This window comes from Poecilia formosa, unplaced genomic scaffold, assembly GCF_000485575.1.
Source record: "Poecilia formosa unplaced genomic scaffold, Poecilia_formosa-5.1.2 Scaffold4, whole genome shotgun sequence".
Lineage (NCBI taxonomy): Eukaryota > Metazoa > Chordata > Actinopteri > Cyprinodontiformes > Poeciliidae > Poecilia > Poecilia formosa.
The window spans coordinates 4,821,544-4,835,131 of NW_006799943.1; the positions used below are offsets into that span (position 1 = coordinate 4,821,544).

Consider the following 13,588-nt stretch of genomic DNA (forward strand, 5'->3'; position numbering starts at 1 on the left):
CCGGCCCACCGAAGGACGAGCGCGCAGCGGGAGGGAAGAATGCGTTAAGTGATGGCTGACAGATGGTCAACTGATTACGGTCGGATCACACAGGGAGGAGGCAGGCGGGGACATCGCACTGCCTAATGGGAACTCTGCAGAGCCAAGAAACGCTGACAAACAGGAAACCCCTGCAGATGTCCGCATACAACAGAGGTCAGGGTTAGGGTTTCTGCTTTAGCTCACCATGTTCCACACTGCATAAAAGCTTCACTTTGGCAGAAATGTGTGCAGATAAATCAAAATTGATTCAATTATTTACACTGCGACTCCAGGGGGAGGCGGGACACACCTGGACGAGGCTGCTTAATTATGTTATGCAATGTTGGAGCAATTTTGGAAATCTGGGGAGGAGATGAAAATACTAACTACCTTGATTTTTTAAAACTTGTTACATTGGAGTCAGAAAGTCCAATACGTTTTAGCAGGGTTATTAATGAAATACACCAACACAAGGCAGTGCTAATCAGCAACAATGAGATACGCACATTATTAAACTCAACAGACAATACGTCTGATAGAATATTCAATAATTTCACTAAACTCCGAGATGTGGGCAGAAGACTGACTTTAGCCACTCAACCTCTCACACCTAGCAAAGCATCAACTAACTCACTTTGGTTACCTAGTGATTATTGACTGATATAATGATACTATCATTATCATTATGTATATTCCAGACACATTGTGCCTTTTTATTAGCACAATAAACTGTCAGTCATTGTGAAAAACCTGTAAAAATCAAAACTAAATGAAATTTGACATAACATCAAAGCAGTATGTGACAACTTGAAATTGGCTTCTGTTTCTTTAAGAAGCTTCTGTTCTTTCTGACCCCCCCCAGCCCCCCACACTGCCGTTTAGAAAGACTGGGTTATGAAACGGTTTGTATGAGAAGCTCAGCAGAGACGTAGTTGCACCAGGCTAATTGCTGCTGCCGCTAGTCTGGAGGAGCTCAGCGGGGAAGGCTTCAACATGCAACAAACATATTGTTGTAAAAGTTACATACTGTAGCTGTAACCAACATAAACATAGGTTACACAAGGATAAATGGACAATCCTGACTTCATTCTTAAATTTAACCTACCTTAAACAACATGCTAGCAGGCTAACATGCTTTCAGTTGCTATGGAAACCTAGCAGCTTCCAGGTCCAAGTCTTCTCTCATTCTCTCTGAAACCACAACTGCTGAGTCCAAGTGTTTTGTTTTCACGCCGCTCTCCGCCATGCTGGCTTAATTAACTGGTTTCCTCACCACTGTTTCCCTCTCACCTCATCTTTGCCCTTTCATTAGCTTGTTCCTGTTTGTTCACACGTCGTTTCCCTTCACCGGCCTGTTTAAAACACCAAGTGTTGTGGCGGATGTTCACTTGATTGTCGGCCGCTTTTTTTTTATTTCCATCATTAAGTTCCATGTTTACAGAAAGAGTTCACTCCATTTAGGCCACTGGACTGGACTGGACACAGTAACAAGCAGACATACAGGCACAGACTGGAGCAAGGTCGATGGTATAAACATTAATTATTGAAAATGAAATGTGACATGTACGTTTCACCGTGCGCGCTCTGCAACTCGCTGAGCAAGTTAATTGGAAATGCCTTCAGTTAGTCATTAATTCATCCGCACACAGCAGAATGGACGAGCTTCACCGTGGAAGTTCTGCAACAATTAAGGTCAGATTTCTGACCTTGTGTCCGTCTCACGAGTAAACACCAGCACTGTTATCTAGACAAAAACAGGTTTTGATGAAAGGAGTCGCTTAATAATAAAATGAGTTTCCACCAACTGGGGTAAGAAATAAAAAAAAAGACTCAAACATTCTTTAATAATTGCAGGCTTTTATAGACTCATGAAGGTTGTGGTAAACAAGAGGATGCAATTCATTTATCTGCCATCTGCATGTGTGACTGGATGCGATCGCAACATGTGTCAAGTTTAAATAGGAGGGCAGATCCACAGAATGAGATCTAATTACAGGGTGTGTGTGTGTGTGTGTGTGGTGGGGGGCTGAATGGATCTGGGACCCTCGGGATAGAGATAATAGGATGTATTTTTCAAAATGCTAGCTGTGTTTGCGACTCGTAGCTCTGAGTTTTCTACATCCCGAGGAAAAAAGACTGAGATTAATCACTTCAGGACATTCCCAGTGGGAATTCTGTAGTACAAAATTACAATGATGACACTATGGAAGGGGGAATGTTGCTTTGTCATCTGAATACGCTGATGAATGATGTTGGTTACGGATAAAGTGGGTTTTAATTGGGGAAGACGATGGGAAATATACAACAAATGATTCCTTAACAAATGCATCTGTGAACTCTTTCATGAGATAAATGCTACAAAGATTTTAAAAAGTGAACTTTTTTTAACTGGCAAGTGCAGGAAAAAAAAAAAGTAAGAAAAGAAAACACACCTTATAATACACCCTGAAACTTAAATACCCTAATAAGAATCGTTGTGAATGGATAGCCTGCTGATAAAAATGTATTTGTTACACTCAGAATCTGAGAAAAGTCGACCAAACAAGTCAGGAAGTACAGTAACCTTCGCTGATGACTGTTTTACTACTGAACTAATTTTGACGTAAAAGATACCAGAAACAAAACAACCTTAAATAATGCCTTTAGATGGACCAGAAATCTGTTTACAATGGTGATGAACTCCATCAACTTCAACAACTAAAATACAAAGATATCTACAATAACACGATGTCGCTTGACTGGTTTGTGTTAATCTAATATTTTGTAAACAGCTGTTGACTTACAGACATTGTTCAAATCAAGACAGTGAAAATTTCTCTCATATTGTTACATAATTATGTTACTTTCATATCTATTTAAAAGTACCCTTTGTCTTTATTTTTCCTGGAGGATATAAAAGACTTTTGTTGGTATTTGTTGCAGCCTCCTCAGCAAAGCACAATAGAGTACCTTCTGTCATTCATCTACTAAGATATTTGAGAAGTTGGTCAGTTGAATCACTTCAGGTCTCCGTTTGGGCTTTCTCCCATTGAAAGGGATTTCTCCAGTAGAATTTCTGCTGGGGCAATCAGCAAACAGAAGGAGAAGTTGATGTTGTTTTTAACGCTGTTTTAGATTTGGGTAACAACATTTAAAACTCTAACAGAGTTTAAGGAAGCTATCGTTTCTCAGTAGCAGAGCGTCCAGACCCCATCTGTACGAAGCAAAGCGCAGAACAAAGCACTGGTTTGAACCAGGCTAATGCTGATGGTAAGCAATTAAAAACAGTTCAAATCCATAGATCCATATACAGTTGATGGTTAATATCAAGAGTCTGTGTTGTGTAGACTTTGGTTCTCTAAAACCAAACATGTAGGATCAGTTGGTAAGAAAGAAAAACTAACTTTAATTGTTTCTTAACATAATAGCTGTTAACCGTCTGCAGAAGTAGTCATGCATCTCTTAAGCTTTCTCCCAAACCTCAACTCATCTCTCATCTAATGGGTTTTCTTTACATGTAGGACAAAAACAAAGTTGGTCTCATCTGAGTAAAGCACGTTTTCCCACAGTTTGCTTTGTCCCCTTTACGGTTTGTGGCAAATAGGACTCTATTAAACGGCTCTATTAAATTATCTTTTTACAACTGTTTGATGAAAGGTCAAACTTGTGACTTACAAGACTAATAGCTGTCATTTGGACAGAGGCTATAAACGTCTTTATAACCACATCCCTGACCCAGAGATGCTGTTTGTTCCCTAACAAACATTTATGGAGCAGTTGGATTTGTACAGAGGTGAACACTTTTAACACTTTTTTGTATTTTAGAAACTTTTGAAGGCAATGGGTTGAACAACATTTAATTGATATATATTCAAGGCTGATTTTCATTTGAGGAACATTCAAAAGTACTGCAGTACTTCCTGTTGGTCCATTGCTTAAAGTATAAATAAAATATATTACAGAATGTGTACAGAATTGATTACTTTGTATGGCACTCTGACATCTTGACATTTTTTGTTTTTTACCATATGCAGAAGATGTGCTTGGTCCTATAGTTAGCATCACTACATTCTTAATGCTAACTGTAGACGCGCGACATTCAGCTCTGTTATCTCAATTGAAATGTCTCACGGGGAAAACGTGCTCGCCCGGCGCTGGACTCCAACAATCAAAGCAGGAAGACGAGACGACATCCTGCTGGAAAAGCTCCTGTAAGAATCCTGTAATGGAAAAACTGGAAGTTTTGCTCCTTCAGAGGAACGCTGACATCATGGGTCGCATCGCCACTGCTGCAGAAACAAACGGAGATGAAAGATTGTCACTGTGAAAGCTTTGGCAGATTCACGGAAAATGACGTCTGAAAATCCTCAAAACTGATTAAAATTACACTCGATATAGTATGAGAAGAAAGCGTTTTCCCTTTGTGAATAAACCATTAAGTTTTTCAAGCAGAACGTGATTTTACTGAACACGGCTTCCACAGAGGATTCCTTAGAGACTTCCCACTAGTCTGATCTCAAAATGTGTTGCAGCATTAAACAAGTGATTAAAAAGTAAAACTGATTAATCCACACAGACTAAAAGCATATTTCTGATTATGAATTAAAAAAGCGTCTCCCATGTGATCTTGCTCTTGATAACATTAATAATACAGCATAAGGCTTCAATAGACTTTTATTTCCCCCACAGCTAATGAGCAATAGCTCATCAATATCACTCCAGTGGAGGAAACAGAGATTCTCACTGAGCTGCTCGGCTACGAACATCAGAGGGACTGAGGCGCTTCACTTGGAAAATTCGTCACACTTTTTTTTTTTTTTTTTTTTGGAGAAAGAAAGGTCACAGATGGATCTGAAGATGCTCAACCATATTTCTCCACCTACTCTCTTACAACAGATGTGTTAAAAACAACACATGATGTGTTAAATTTTAACACATGTGCCACATGTGACTTCGATGGCCAAGAGGAACTGAACTCAAGCGAGACACAAAAAAAGACGAGAAAGAACGAAAGAGAAACGGCTGATTTTCCAAGAACGATACTGGAGGGTAAAAGCTCAGTTACTCACCAGGTGTGAGGAAAAAGAAAAAGGAAAGCTAATCTAGGAAGCTGTGTTGAGTTTTCCACATTATCTGTCTAAACACAGTTGCTATTTTTGATGAGATTCAGAATCTTAAAAAGCAATCAGTGGTAATTGGTTATTATTTGTTGGGATGTATTTGTGAAAAAATGGAGCAAAGATTAAAAAAGATTAAACTCAGCTTCAGATTGTAGTCATGGTAACGCAACAATTCAACTATACAAGATCATTTTGTTTGGCACTGTTACAAATTGAACTAGCTAACTTTTTAAAGTATTACATTTACATGAAGAACAATTTAAGATATTTTAATAATCTATGCTGAAGCCATTAATTCAGATACTCAATAAAAAATACATTGAAATTCTATCCCTACAGTCTTTGGTAAAGTTTCATCATTTCTGGGGGCCCCTGAAAGTCTGAGGGGCCCAAAGCAGCTAATGTTTTTACATTTCCTGTCATCTTGTAACATTTTTGACAGAAAAACGTGGCGGCCTGCTTGGTGGACCGCCTCAGCACTGCTAACACCGGGCTTAGCAAGTTTTCCAGGGGAAACCCAGAACTCTGGATGAGAACACAGCCACCCGGCTGGAGTGTTTTCTACTCTTTAACTCTCGAACAGACATTTCCACACACACATTATTTTTTGTAACTGTTCTTCACACATGAGTTGGCTCGCTCATCCGTTTAGTAGGAGTCCGGAGCCTAGCGCTCTGCTCGGAGCATTTTGGTTTTCGGCCATGGACGCAGCGAAAGCAAAAATCCCCAGCTTGCATTAGTCGCGGTTCACTGGGAAGCCTCTGCAATCTACCAGTTAGCCTTCCAGGACCCACTGGGGAGTGTTCACTGCAGGAAGGAGACCTGGCAGCAATCTCCAGCAACCCCCTTCCACACGCAGGGAGGGGTGTGAAAATACTCTTTATTATTGTAAGAACTGCAGTTCGGTGAAAGAGTACTTGCAACACTTTTGCTTTTTGTTGCACTTAAATGTTTTAGATAGGCAAATAAACGTTAATATCAGACAAATCAAAAGGTTTTCAAATGGTAATTTTGTTAACTTCCTTTGCAAGAGAAATTCAGATTTAAATACTAAAACATGTAGAATACAGATAACATGAAGAAGGTAAAAAGATAAAGACTCCAATCTAAACAGATTCAGGAATAAATGAAAAGTTGAGACATTTTGTTTTAATGCCACCCAGTTTTAATATATCATAATTCATAATATGGTAAAATTCTCTTGTACTTTTCATCAATAATTATCTACTTAAAATGAGCTCCTATTTCTTGCTCAAAAGTTACTCGTAAGTTTGTTTTGTCTAATTTCAAGTGTATTAAGATATTTGCTTTAGAAACTAGACCAAAAATAATATACTGTAGTGACATTTTATGTTTATGCAGTGATCCTGGTGACCTCTTGACTTTAGGGAACATATTCTGGGGGTTGGTGAGACTAAAGTGGAACTTCATGGGTGGCGTTACATCCTGCATAGAGCCAGCACCAGTTTATAAAAGGACATGATATTATCAATCTGTTATGGTGTCGGAAGTGGGATGATCTGGATGTGCTTTGCTTAGCTGAACTAAATAATAATAATAATAATAACAAATAAATTACAGTAGATGTAATTTAGGGAATTAAAATGTCTGCCTTATACCAGAAAATGCTGACCCAGCATAAGCTGAAGCGCTCTTGGGATACGCAGCAGGACAGATAACAAAAAACATCAGCAAGATAATAAGCCACAGATTGTGGTGTGGCCTAGTCAAAGTTTGGACCTAAATACTATAGAGTAGCTGCGTCATGAGCTTACAAAAGATGATCTTACTGGAAAACCCTCTGAGGACTTAAAACAATTATGGGGAGAACAAAACATTACGGGGTGTGAGTAACTTTGCCGGCTCTGTGAATGCAAAACCAAAAAAATGAAAAATAAGATTTAGAGGGAAAAATAATTCAGAAAAAATTGGTTAACATTTGCCAGGGGTAGGAGAATTTCATTTCTACAAATGACAGTCTTGACATTTAAAATCTCACTTGCATCCTCCAGAGTCCAGTGGAGTCGAATGAGACAGTTTTAGGTTTAGTTTAAACACTCGTCCAGAATTTAAACTTGTTCATTATCAGTCGTCTCTGAGGCCCGAGGTTCTGCAACAGGAGATAAGGCCCACCTATCAAATCAAAGGAAGTTATTAAAAGTTTTCTGTTTTTTGGTTCTTTTCATCCAAGCAGCGAGACATTTAGACCCAAATTTCATATTTGCTGCCAGGCTGTGTGGTGAGGATGATATTTAAAATGGAAATGTTTTAAATATCATAATAAGCATCCAGTAAATTAGACCAACCGGAGCGCTGTGGAGGGTTTTAAAGGAATAGTCCACGTTCTTTCAGGTTAACATCTTTACCCACAATATATAATCTCACTTGGCATCTTAATTTAGTATAATTGAAGATTAGTTGGTCTTGAAGGGTAAAACCTAGAAGGAAAGTCTGAGAGGAGACAAAGTTTTTCCTCCTTAAGACCATTTCGGTCACTAGCAGTTTATGTAAATTTACTTTTAATTGGGCGTGGTGACATCTTCTTCCTCTCTAAATGTTGAAACAAAGTGTCTTGCTAAATGTTATGCAGTCCAGTAAGCTTGAGCCATAATTATTATGATGGTGAAGATTTTAAATTATACAAAGAGGAAGAGCATCAACTCCTACCTCCATTCCTCTGTTGAATAATCACCTGCTTCTCTGTCCCCAAGGACTGCAAAGCACTTTACTCTACAGTCAGTCATTCACCCCCACACACACACACATACACACACACACACTCTGAAACACATGAACAGAGTTAGAGTTGTTTTCTGATGGGAGAAGGTGATTTCAGTCCTGTCTTCATTTGGATTAACCCTTAGCTTTAGCCTCCACGATTAGCTAATCTGTTAGCACTTGAAACTCAGGGCATCTGCAGGTTTTCATTTAGTTGAATTCAAGACTTTTTAAGACCTTTTTTATTGCCATATATAATGATATTTAAAATAATAAAAAATAGGTTGATTGGGTGATCCTCCTGTATTAGAATTTAGCGTAGCATTGTGACCTTTCTGATGTCTCTTTGTAGCATTCAGCTTTTGTTGCTATGGCTGCTGTTGTGTCCTGTGTGTTTGGTTTCACCCTGAGTGGTGATGACTTTGGTCTCTCGCTGTCGTTTGTCGTTCTGCTGATAGACGCAGCACAGCGGTCTAGCTAGTAAAGGTATTAGCAGCTAGCTACCTGTTACCTCAATCGTCTTGGGCCTCAGAACGTAAGAGTGTGACTCAAATTTTTGTTGTTGGGGGGAGAAAAAAAAACTACATGCAAGATTAAATTTTGTCTTCATGGCAAAATTTAAACCTTGTATTTTATTTTTTTTTTCAAATTAATATGACATTTTAAAGATTCAATTTTAGATACATGACTTTTTAAGGCTACAGGGACACCCTGGAATAAAACATAATTAAATAAAAGCATGTTGTTGCTATGGTTACCCATCAGAACTGTCACAAAGATAAGAAAAAAGGTAACAGCAAAATTCCTTCTAGCTGCACAGCATCCACAATCAGGTGGAATAACTATTCAAAGAAGTAATGAAATGTTGTTGTTTTTTTCTTTAATAGAATAAATCAGAATGAACGTAACAGAGCTTCTCCAACAAGCTTTCTCCTTGAGGCACGCAAGTCTCAAATAACTGAACCATCAAACCTTTTCACATTTCCCAGTCAGCTCCAGTTTGTTTTGTTAACCAAGCTAAAACGTTCCAGGAAATGGCAGCGAAAACACCTTTCAGACAGCAAGCCGGCATTTCCTCAGATTCCCTTGTGTGTCTGATGAGTCTTAGTGACGGTGGCTTGGCAAAAGGTCAGAGAGGAGAGAGAGAGTCTGAACATCAGGGAGAAAGCCAATGATTATTGTTGTCTTTAATGTGAACATTTTTAGTTTTGCTACATGATGGCAATCACTTTTAAATGGATAACAGCTTTTAAAAAACGAACATGACGATATATTGATGAGTCTCGCTTCATTAACATTTTTAGCGTTTCTCCAGGTTTCACCAACTCACATTTATACCTTAGACCTTTGAGAGACCATTGTGAATAAAATGTAATAAAATTCAAGGCCTAAATCAAGACAAAAGGCTAGCAACAAAATGAACTCTCTCCAGCTAACTGCTAACAAAGTTACACTTTACTGACAAACAGAAATTCTAGCAAGAAGAAATCTGCATAAAATATTCGAGATTTAACCGTCCTGGGATAACAAAATTTAGGTGATTCATCTATTTAAGGCCAACTTACATTTTCTTTGAGTTTAAGGCATTTTAAGACTTTCTTTTTAGATGAAAGAATTGAACATTTTAAGGCTTTAATTTTAAATAATTTAAGACTTTCTAAGGATGCGCGGACATCCTGAGTTTGCACTGATCAATATTTTTGGCCAATTCCTCTGATTATTGTATAACTTTGACCTGTCCAGGCCATTTTCACCCAGTTCAGATTTCTGTTTAAGAGCTGCAGTTTAGGAAAATACAATAAGACCAGTGAACTGTTTTTATTTTTTTTCTAGCCTGCAGGGGCGGCTGCTGTTGCTGTGTTGGTAGCAAAGGCATTTTCAGGATACATGTGAGGAAGCATTCGCTGTAAAACAGGTTAAATGTGAATAGCTTTCAGGCAAGTGTTGCAAATTATCAGTCTGAATAGAGCCAACATGGTGTTGTACTATAAGTGCTGGTTGATAGATTTGCCTCCAGTTTTAAGTGTTTTTTGCCACCATTGAGCAGTAAAGCATGTGAAATGCATCTCCTTCATGACAGCAGAAGTGTTTTCTTGGCTGACTAAACAGCTTTTAGCCCATAAACTAGGAATAACGTCAAACTTCAATGTATGTCGTGAACTCAAATAACCTGTGTTGTGCTGTTTTATACTGATGACACGTCAGGATAAACAACAGGACAGGACAGGGTATTTTTAATTTTCAGTTTGTTATTCTGTGGGCCAAATGTAAAGTTACAGCCAAAAATCAACAACAATTAACAAACAAAACTGGATTATTTAGCCTGTCATAACAGAAAAAAATAGGGGTTAATTTTTCAAACTCATATTTTCACCATATTATTCATTGATTCATCAATGCCACAGTTGCAAACTTGCTAACTGGGCATTCAGTTAGCAAGCTAAATATTTAGTTTCCGAATTAATATTTATCCCAGAGCTAAATATTTAGAAGTTTGCAAAACCCAGCTTTTATTTTGACAGTCCTCTTGTATCTTGGCTAGATGTTTAGCTCTGAGCTAAATATCAGACTTCCAAACTAAATATTTAGCTCACTTATTAAACATTTAGCTTGAAGCTACATATTTAGCTTACTAACTAAACATATTGAAAATGCAGCTAAATATTTACCTTGGTAACTAAATATTTAGTTTACTAGATAAACATTAAGACTGGAGGTAAATATTTAGCTTACTAACAGTTAAGCTGTTAATGTTAGACAGACAAATGAGTTAGCATAAAAGGCAACAATCTCTTTAACTTTTTATGCTAACCGTCTTTAGCTTTTCGTGCTAATATTTGGCACGGGCGGCATTAGAAAAACAGCTGTCTCCTTTTGTATATTCTAGGGGATGTAGATCTTTATCTTAACTCTAAAGTAGCTTCTACACTGTATCTTCCTTTTTGCTACGCATGACAGCATTTTGAAAAACACTTTAGATTAAAATAATGATATTTAAGAGATACAGCACAGCTGTCCTGAGCTCCCCGTCTCCAATTCAGACAATAATAAGTCATTAACATCAACACGGCCTATTTTCACTTATCCATCCTGAAACAGATCAATTAGCAGGTTAATTGGAGGAGAGCGAAGGGCTGATTGGGCCGATCAGCTTTCAAAATGTTCCCTGATTGAAGTCTGAGCTTCTCCACGTTCCGAAAATAATTTCAAAGCCTAATTGAGGTGGAGGCGGTCCGGACTGAACGGCTCGATATGACGCCGTTTATTGTATAATGGAGGGATTCCCTTTAGGAGCAGCTCAGTCTGCAGGTGGAGTCCCCATGAGCAGGAAGTCACACAAACATCGGAACAAACATGGAAGTGAATAGACGGCGATTAAAGCTGCAGAGCGCCGGAGCGGCCTTTAAAATCAGAGCAGACGGCAGCAGTGTTGGTTTACAGAGCTGAATGGAGAAAATGAAAGGAGGGGAGGAGAGAAGAGACGCTGAATGAAAAGCTGCATGTTGTTTACTTTGCTAAAGTGGTTTTCATGTGAAGTCTGCCAGCACAACAGAAAATAAGTAAAAAATGATATTTTTATGTGCGTTGGATGGTTATTTCACCTTCCAGATGATGCAAAGAGCAGAAAAAGAAAGCAGTTATTTTAACACCATTTCGCACAAAAAACCCTGTTAATTCTCACAAACGGATCTGTTTGTGAGAATTAACAGAGTTTTTTTTTTTATATATAGACTCATACTTAACTCCACCAATAAACCAAAAGGGTTTTTATATGATGTAAATAAATTCCATGAAATTACAGCCAAATAAAATGGTCAAAGAATCAAATAATAATCACATCTGGAGTGTTTTGCTAATTTACACATGTTGGTTTCACATGCTGTCTGTTTTGTTGAGGTTTCAAGAAGAGCAACGAGATCCAAATAAAAAGCTGGGAATGATAAAAATGTTATTTCAGAGCAAAGAAGTTAATAATAAGGAGAGTTATTAGTGAGGATGTGCCAAGCTGTGAGGTAAGTGTTGGTGTGTAAGCGCCAATAAAAGATCGAAGCGGTTGTTTTCTTTTATCACGCATCTATGAAGAAGGGAAATGAGGAGTAAGAGGCTTAAACTCATCGGCTCAGACAGCAACCAAACACTTCATCACACTGAGGGGAGAATGTGCCGAAATTTACTGGTCATGGTTTAACCGTCCCAGTTTACTGAGGAAACATTTAAAATGTGTCACACAGATTTTTAAAGCCGAGTTTATTTTCTTCAGTAACGGGGATGGAGGTCTGAAAGTAAGAAGGAAAACAATATGGAAACGTTTTTGAAGGTGTAGCGAACTGAAGAGAGCAAGAAAATACTGACTTGCTAAAATATTCCAGAGCTGCCTTTGCTTTCCTTCAGGAAGCAGCTTTAAACCTAAAGACGGCCCCGGGGCCGAAGACGGGCTCAGTTCAATACTCAGGCTGTAATATTAAAGTGAAGGGACTTTTTTCCACTTCCATGTTTTGCTCCGATGGGAATCTAAAGTTTGCAGCTCAGTGTTTGCCCTAAAGTTTATGAACATATATTTATTTAACTCAGACGCTGCTACAGAGTGAAGATATGACCCCCTCATGTTTTCTTAAACTAAACTGATGCATCTGCAAAAAGTTGACCAACAGTCAGTCTCTCTACGTCACAAATCCCAGATCTTAGTTCTTTGGAAAGATTTGTGGATTGAGCTCAAAAAGCTGGAAATATGTTACTTCCAAAAGACTATATGAAAATGTACAAGCGCCATTTTGAAATAATTTATTTATTCCCATTTTAAGAAGGAATGTTGCAGAAAACCTTTCATTGGCATTAATGCAATCAAAAACCGTCTGCCATCCCTGGTGTCCAGCAGTACTTGTGATAATTCATTTTACATTCAAATTTTACCCATCAAAAAAATAATTTGAGTGTGGAAAAAAGGCTGAAATTAGGAAAAGCAAAACGCTCGGGAACCTTTTGTTTCCAAGGAAACGTTCTTCTCAGCCCTGTGATTGTTTAATTTTGTCAGAAAAATCTTCTCCATTCTTTTCTTCTTCATCCTTCATAGTGACTGTTGAATCTGTTCCTGCTCCAGTTCCTCATGAATCAATGAACACGAGACCAACACTAAACATTCCCCTCATATAATATTAATAATATGTCCTTTGAATGGAGCAATTCTTTTATGCATAATTTGTCAATTATCACAAAGTTATATTACAGATGTTTTTGTTACTGTTAGAAAACAGAAGCCAATGCCAGGGAACAAAAGGCATATTTTCCATCATCACTGGAGATGAATTATATTTCTTATATCTGTGAAAAATGTTCTGAAAACGTCAAATCTGCCTTTGTCATCAGATGATCAAATGCATATTAAGATTCTGACTTTCCAGAACAGAACCACAGTTCTTCTCCTCAGGAGTTCAAAGCTCAGTTGTTAGTTCCTTCCTGGTCTTTACAGGCTTTGCAGAGCAAATTCAAATTTCTCTGAACAAATAACATTGGAACTTCAAATTAATATTCCCCTCCTCTCGTCTTTGAGGCAGAAGAGAACGAAAAGTTCTCAGGTTTCGTTGGAGACGCCACCAGAATGTGGCCCTGCAACCGAATATTCCTTCTTCTTCTTCTTCTTTCAGGATTGGCACGGCTAATTTAGTCGGTATAAATTGGCTCTTTGAAATCTTGCAGCACCAAGATGACTTCTCCAGATCGTATTAAAACGAAAAAATAAATCACCTCAGAGT

At 38.1% G+C, this 13,588-nt stretch overlaps 1 protein-coding gene across 2 annotated transcripts in view; it reads left to right on the forward strand.

Moving 5' to 3' along the window:
- uts2r (urotensin 2 receptor) overlaps positions 1-13,588 on the forward strand; it is a 52,326-nt gene that overhangs the window by 37,618 nt on the left and 1,120 nt on the right. The window lies entirely within an intron of this gene.